Here is an 8,548-nt window from a genome sequence, read left to right as displayed (position 1 = left end):
TGGTGGAATCAAATTCGTTTGATTTTTTTGTGCTCTGATCAACTTCAGTCACTCTTTACTACTGTACTTAAAGTTGGAGTGATATCACCCTCCTCCCTTTCACCCCCAGCAGCTTAACAAAAGAACAATGGAAAGGTAACAAGATAGCAGCTCCCTAACACAAGACAACAGGTCCCTGGTAGATCTAAGAACAGCACTCAATAGTAAAAGCCAAGTCACACTGAGACTGATTCAGTTACATTAGGAGAAATAACAGCCTGCCAGAAAGTAGTTCCATACTAAAGTGCAGGCACAAGCCACATGACTGGGGCAGCTGGGAAACTGACAATATGTCTAGCCCCATGTCAGATTTCAAAATTTAATATAAAAAAATCTGTTTGCTCTTTTGAGAATTGGATTTCAGTGCAGAAGTCTGCTGGAGTAGCACTATTAACTGATGTGTTTTGAAAAAAAACATGTTTTCCCATGACAGTATCCCTTTAACTTAAACCTACTGCTGCCTTAAACCTAATATATCACATATTTTCCCGTTACACATCCCTCCACCCTATCAAAGGCTGACAGCACACTCTACCAGTATTCATTACACATACATTATCCTATAATTCATAACATTCACATAATCTTCACCTCGTAGCAGTTCTGAACTGCTTTCACTCTATAGCCTGCTCACATTGTCTACACACACCTAGAAAGCATCCCCAGGGCCCAACAACCACAACAGTATGATATGGTACAAAGAGTTCCCAGAAAATGCACCGTGCTCATGAAATGGTGGAGTTTTCAAAACATGTTTTGCATAAATTAACTGAAATATTCTGACTGCAAACACTAGTGTTCTTACTTTCATTGTTTCCTGTTCTGATTTACCAAGTACTGTACAACCAAGTAAGTTGCAAAATATAAACCAAACATACTGAATCACATTTATAGGAAGAGCATTATGGCTTATTCAAATAATGAAATCTTATATAGAAGTTGTTAGTAAGTTGTTCCATATTTTGCACTATTTGTGTAAACACCCCAAATTTGCATACAGAAGGGAACATAACTACAAAACTGTCTAATATACATTAATTGAAAATCTTTAGCTAAATGCAAACACCCAGGGCCGGGGTTCCTAGACTCGGGAGAGGGGGCTCAGAAGGGGTGGTGGTGCATGCAAGTTTGTGTCTGAGATGTTTCCTCTGGCCTAGCTGGGGAAGGGTTAAATATATGCTGTTCCCAAATTGGTCATTGGGTGTACAAGGCAGGTCTTTGGGGGCAGTCTGCTCCAAGGCTGGAGTTGGACAATAGCCAGATGGTTGGGTCTAGCATGTTGGAGCCTGGGGATGGTGAGATAAGGGGTAGGTTTTGCATGTTCCTTGGTCCGAGATCTGTGGGTCCGCTTAGCTTGTGCCCCAGCAGAAGGAGTTACTACAGATGTATTCCTGGGAACAGCAGGGCAACACTCTTCCAGAAGCCTCTAAATGTCTCTGTGGCCTCGTTCTTGGGCTAAATGTCTTGGCTGTCATCCAGTGTGATTGCAGAGGTCCTGATCTACTTGGTGCTCAAGAAGGAGCAAGGAAAAGGGGAGTTTCATCCTGGTTAACATAAGAAATAATGAGAAGGTTACCTATAGGGCAATGATACAGCTATACAAAGGGAAGATTTAGAAAAGTAAAGAAATAACACAAAATAAAATAAAATGCAAAAAATGGAATGCAAAAGAGAAATGTGTAGATACTCTAGTAAATGCAGGGGATAGCCCAAGATCTAAACATGTTGCCTTGCTCTTACCCTCTTATCTTGAATGTCCTTATTTGCCCCATTGCAGAGAAGGGGTTTCACAGCTGCTGCATTATTCATAGCTGCAGCCCAGTGTAGTGCAGATTTACCTGAAAAGCAACAGAGATTACAGGCATGTAATGTATTAAACTAACTGACTAACAACAGCAAGCAATATTTGGATTCAGGTTCATCAAGCAAAGAAGATGGCACAACTTTTAATTCTGAATACCAGGGTGCAACAGGCCACGCATAAAAAAAAACTTAAAGGGATTTTGTCATGATTATTATGGTTTACTTTGTATGTCTATATTACACTGTTTACATTGCAAACAATTCACTCCAGTATTTAAAATTTTATTCTTGAACCAACATATGTTTTTTTTTTAGCTGTAATACTGGTGTGGAGGCAGCAATCTCAGTGCACTGTGCCTAATTCGCACTGTGCCTAATTCTGAGCTTTGAGAAAGAGCCAGCCCTTCAGGATAGAATTGCTGAGACAGCTATTGTTTCTCCCCTTCCCATTTTAGTATACGCACGACATGGGTTGTGGTGCTATTCCCATGTCTACCATTTGGTGGGGCTAGCAATGCAAGCAAATCCTTCAGCAGAGGTGTCAGTTAGATGCTATCTGGTTATCTGCCCATTGTTCTGTTGACAGGCTGCTGATGGGCTGCTGGGGAGCGTAGGGAGGGGGTGATATCACTCCATCTTGCAGTGTGAAGAGTGACTGAAGTTTATCAGAGCACAAGTCACATGACCTGAGGGCTCCTGGAAACTGACAATATGTCTAGCCCCATGACAAATTTCAATATTAAATATAAAAACATCAAATGGATTTCAGCGAAGAATTCTGGAGCAGCACAATTAACTGGTGCGTTTTGAAAAAAACATTTTTTCCCATGACAGTATCCCTTTAATTTTTTTTATTTCAAAGTGCCAAATCTGTTATGACTTTAGTTACTAGAGGGACTACAGCAATAGATGAACCCGCCTCGGGTATCTGCTGCTCCAAGGTCAGCCCCACACGACACAAGTTCCTCCACCATGTTCTGTACAGGTAACTGAGCCGCTAACATAAGCGGAGTAGATACATAATTCATTCGAGCATCAGTTTGACAGCACCTCAATAAGGTCTTCAAAGACATGCATGACAGAAACAGTGACAGTTTCATAATGTTATCACTAAGGACAAAACACAAAAGCTGCTATGATTTAACCCAGATTTCATCTTGCTGTATCTCATCATGCTACACACACTCAGTATATCTCAGTTTGGCCCATAATGCCATTCTCTGTGTCCAGCTGCGGCAGATATAGCTGGGCTGATGGAGCAGCTGTATTGGTACACTAGAGGGCCTAAGCATTTATTAATCATTTTATCATTTTGGAACAGAAAGATATTTCAGGGATATACCTAGTGAATATTGATAAGATAAAGCTGCATTATTCAGTTCAGCTCAATACAAAGGTTTTGACTAAATCCCAATGCTGCAAAAATGCTGAATTCCAAAATAACTCCTAGAAATTTTCCAGCATAAACCTTGTCCAGCTTATCACATGGAAAGTAATTTAAATCTGATTTTGCTGCAAATCCTTTCAGAAGAACTAGGATGACTAAAGCTATTATAAGCAATATGGAAAACAGCCATGGTTAGCATGGTTCTTCATGTTCCATTTTTTCTTGTAGAATAGCTGCTACAGTGGCATTTACACATATAGTACAAACTGCATCCATCCTGTCTGTTTTACTGAATCTGGTGCAAGTGCTCCCATTGATGCATATGACCTGGAGCTACTATCACACTAACTTCAGTGGTATTTCCAGCATTTCCACAGTTAATAGGCAACAGATTTGCTCCCAGTGAATCATACACATACATCATTTTAACACCAAGAAACAGAAATGGTACAACTCCCACTCAAGGACTTGTGACCGATTTGAAACAACACACTGCAGTCGCATTTGTTTCTGCGCATCAGGCACAATTGTGGTGGTTGCAATCTGACTGTAGGTTCATCTTTCCTAGAATGTTTAGCAGCACAAGCAAATCTAACTGACCTTTGTTTGACTTTGCTGATTTTTTTGCATTATCCTATGTTTAATATTATGTATATATAATGTAACAACTAATGAACCTACCTGAGTCCTGTGGCATCTTCTCCTACAGGTTTCCTTCTCCTGATACCCTCTCCTGATCTATGCCAACTGAATCCTGAAGGAAGCCATACTACCCCATGTTGATGTTTTCTTCTGAGCTGGACACCAATAAATCCTCCTAAGACCAGAGCCACGGCAACAGCAACAGATGCCCAAACCAAAGGCCACTACAGCTGAGTGACCACCTGTGTGTTTTTCATATCGGTGAGAAACAAGAAGTAAATTAAATGGTAAGTTAAACAAATGACACAAAGATAAAAATAAAAAAATAAAGGATAGGCTGTCACTTTTCCAGTACCTGAACAACATATTTCCACTGCTGTCTTTCTGAAGTCTCACTCGTGCTCACATTAGCATTGACAGATTGTGTAGGAGAGTGTTTATTTCTCTTTGATAAAGCACAGAGATTTCTTTCTTTCTTCATCTGAACAATCTCCTCCATCCCAACCAGACTCAGCATTGTGACATCCTTTCTTACAGTGACCATTGGCAAAGTGATCCAGGCAATAATTGTTATAAAGAGACTATGGGAGAGAAGAAGAATTATAGGAAACAGCTATCAGCATCAATATAACAAAAAAATAGGCAAAAATGAGAAAATGTGCTCATTGTAACCCAAATCTGTTCCATTTCCATCTAAAGGATTTCAACAGTGCCATTATTTGCAGCCATGGTGGGAAGGCCAGGATATTATCTTTTACTAATTATGGAAGAACATTTTATCATTTTCTGGGAAATCTGGGAGATGCACACGTGAATCCAGGAACATTGTACAACTAGTTTTGCACACATTTATGTTGGTTGTATGTTGCAATTATTATTTCTTTACTGATAGGCAATTATCTGCAATATCTGCAATAAAGGAGATATTTTTTCATATTTACAGATTTACCGAGCAGGGATAGATGTTCTTAGGCTAGAGGAATGTATTGGAAAATAATGGGCAAGGTTCCCCAATGTTCTCTAACCAAGAAATACCTGCTACACCAGTTACAAGCTGTCCAGTTAAAGAATTATATATGCATTCATAAGCAGGATCAGTTATACAATTGCAGATTATTGGCAGACATGACTTGTTTTACAAGAAGGAGGCAGTTACTGTCATAAAATAGCTGTAATCTAGGCAGAATTTTAGGGGGGCGGCATGCTGCCCAACCACACCCACATTGGTTCAGAAACACTGGGGATGCACTAGAGATAAATTCATTTTTTAAATTTCCCGTGCACCAATCCCCATTGCTCCTGTCCCCCTGGAGGGGACAGGGGCGATGAATGGTAGTGGGCCTAGGGGCACCCACTATGTAATTCCGGCCCTGCAAACATATCCAAGTTTATAAATTTTGCTATTGGGTTGATTCTTTTGTCTAACTAAGCTTTTTTTTATTTCTGCACCTCACTACTTCTCTTCAATTATGACCCCCCAATGTGATCTTTGTTCATTTCAAACCCTCTTTTTTTTTTACCCCACCCGCATCCAAGATAAAAATGTATCAAATTAAGTTTGTCTTCTTGGCATAGTGGATGACCTCCTCCCCCTGAATAAAACCAGATCGCTACTCAGAATACTATTATTTTATGCAAAGAAACTGCTGATGATGAAATGGATGGCGGCCCAACCTCCCACGATCCAGGCTTGGAGAAACATGATTAACAAAATACTGCCCTTGTTCAAGCTCACATATGAGGGAAGAGGATGCCCGCAGAAATTCGAGAAGATCTGGGCCCCGTGGTTGGAGGTGAACTCAGCGGATCTGGCGATCTAGCCCTGCTGGGGTGATCTATAGCCCTTAGTTCAATTCAATGCCCCCTCAAATTGCACTGGTTATACTAAACGCCCACTGCGCTGCACTGACCAGGCTCTATTGCATTTCTGAATGATTAATGCTCAAGAAATTTTCTAGTCTTGCCTTCATTAAAATGTGATGGTTCTTCTTTGTTGTTTCTATCTACCTGTCTGTTAAAAGCAAAAATAAAATCTTTAAAAAAAAAAAAAATGTATCAAATTGCTCTTTATTGGGAGAATATAATAACAAATGCTAACAGAAAAACTGTTCGGTATGCAGAAAATTGTTCCTGTACAATCTATACTATCGTACTTCGAATCTAACGATTTTATCGTACGATCTTACGATTTTCCTTCGAATTCAAAAAACGAAGAAAAATGCCCTAGAAGGTCCCCATAGGCTAACATAGCACTTCAGCAGGTTTAATTTGGCAAAGTATTGAAGTCGAAGTTTTTTTAAAGAGACAGTACTTCGATCATCAAATGGTCGAATAGTCGAACGTTTTTACTTCGAAACAAAGTCGAAGTGGAATTTGGCCTATTTGATGGTCGAATAAAAAAATTACTTTGAATTTTGAATCTTTTAACTTCGAAAATTCCCTCTAATTCACTTCACTTGCCCCCAAATATTCTCATACTTATATATATGTATGTATGTATGTCTGATGGCACCCATGGCACTTTCAGTTGTCTCTACTAATTTGAAAAAGAAAAGACTAAAAATGCCAGGACTTTTTGCAGAAAGGAAGGAAACTTAAGCATGTAACTGCACTTTCCTGATTAAGTACATACATGATTATAATTCATTGAGAAACTGTGTTCCCCACAAAGTTGCTCTGCCTTAATAAATATTATAGATTGCTTTTTTTAGGGAATATTTAGGTCTATCAATTAACTGTTCTAAATCTATCTTATATCCTTTAGATGCAGAAGCAGTTAAGTTTTCCCTCCCACCAACCAATTTTGTAAGATTGCATTTCTACCCTATTTTAGATTATTGTTCAACTAAAGATCAGGACATGGCACAGTAAGCTGTTTTCACTGGTAGAATGAACACCACTGTTGAATTATACACCTTTTTTCATTTATGTTTGTCATAACAATGTTGAGTGAAACTGATCCCTGCTAATGCTACCGGTTCTTATTGTGAAGTACAATTTCTCAAGTTTTGCTGGTGGTATGTCAGTTTCATACTCACTGCCCTTAAAGATGCCTTTAGTTCCTGCTTAGCCAACAGGGGACCCTGAAAACTAATCACCAGTTTCCCCTCTGCCACTTAATTCAATGGTGTTCTGTGTAAGGTGCAGTGAAGTGTAGAACACCTGTATCCAGCATGATTGCTTTCAAATCAGCCCAGTATACCTGAGAATGTATCTATTTATTGATTCATATACCTTTAAAGAACAGAAGGTTCTGGGGTGAACTCTTTGCCAATGCGTTACTGCCTCTTAAGGCAATAAATACAAAAGACCATTTTGCAATGTCAATAAACTTTTAAAACTTTTTTAGAGACTCTGTGTGCTTCATGCTGGTTTAAATTATGGTAATTTTCTGTTGGTGATCAGATCAGTAAATTGCAAATAATATGATTGAATTTCCAGTTCCTCTGTCATATATATATTTGGGTAAATGTGGACTTAATGAGTTAGAAATCTGCAAGCTACATTACAGGTATTGACCACTAGGTGGCTCCATAATCATAGCATACTATAAACAAATCTGATGCAGCAACCTATGTGTCTATCTGACCAGTATTTTATTGAACCAACTGTTAAAAATCATAACTTATGCCAATGTTATTAAAATAATTACCTTTGGACAGCTGCAGGTGAACCCAAGTGGGGTATTGGCTGTAACTGCACATTATTTACACAGAAATTAATTAGCTGCTCACATTTCTGACCTATGGAAACAATATTAAAAAGTTAGCAACAGGCCATAGAAAATGTAATGAAATATAGAAAAAATATCACATTTTGTCTTTATAAAATTCTAATTGTAGAGACAATTCCAATTAGACCGCACTTACTGAATAGACCAATGTATCATCGGGTGCACGTCAAATGGCCTGTTCATCAAGGCTCCATTGTTGTATTAATTCTCTCCCAGTAGACAGCACTCCAGTTTTCGTAAAACCGTCTTTATTGTGTATGGGACAGCAGCATAAAATTACAACGTTTCGAGTGGCACTCCACTCTTTGTCAAGTATAAAAAACACACATCACCACCTGACCTTAAATACAATGTATCACAGTGCCCCCTTGTGTCAAGACATAAATACATAACATACTTTTAGTGATTAAAAGCTTTTCATATGTATCCAAATAACTTCCAGCTGTACTTATCTTTCAATGTATCCATCAAACACTAAATCATTGAAGAATATCGTAGTTACATCCCACTCCCAGGAAGCGGATACAAATGTCCATGTAATAACCTATAAATAAATAAGATCAGTAGCACATTAAAAACTATTTCAATAAAAATGGGTTCAGGTCATACTCATGGTTCAACCCATGTGGGGATAGAGTCCCCAACCTCCTGATCCACTGAGCTTCCTTACGTAATAATTCTTTGTCCCGATTGCCCCCACGTCTCCTTCGTGGAACTGTATCTAAGACTTGGAAGCGTAACTGACTAATAGTGTGGCCACTTTCATTGAAATGTTTCGCAATAGGCTGGTTTAATTTATTCCTAATAGCTGACTTGTGCTCGGTAAGTCTATCCCTTAGACAGCGAATAGTTTTTCCCACATATATTTTCCCACAGGGGCATTTAATACTGTATACCACAAATGTGGACATACAAGTAAAAAAAACCCTGATGGGAATGCGGGT

At 38.9% G+C, this 8,548-nt stretch overlaps 1 long non-coding RNA gene across 1 annotated transcript; it reads right to left on the bottom strand.

The window, feature by feature from the left end:
• Positions 1-647: 647 nt before the first annotated feature.
• Positions 648-8,279, bottom strand: LOC121397048. Its single transcript, XR_005963385.1, has 6 exons — positions 7,741-8,279; positions 7,524-7,614; positions 4,227-4,452; positions 3,911-4,113; positions 1,780-1,877; positions 648-1,583 (listed from the first exon to the last, which is right to left on the bottom strand). It is a non-coding gene; the product is annotated as an uncharacterized LOC121397048 (long non-coding RNA).
• Positions 8,280-8,548: the final 269 nt, after the last annotated feature.

The sequence above is a fragment of the Xenopus laevis genome, chromosome 8L (genome assembly GCF_017654675.1).
Source record: "Xenopus laevis strain J_2021 chromosome 8L, Xenopus_laevis_v10.1, whole genome shotgun sequence".
Taxonomy (NCBI): Eukaryota; Metazoa; Chordata; class Amphibia; order Anura; family Pipidae; genus Xenopus; species Xenopus laevis.
The sequence above is the reverse complement of the archived record's forward strand: the minus strand, read 5'-3'. Positions and strand labels throughout refer to the sequence as shown.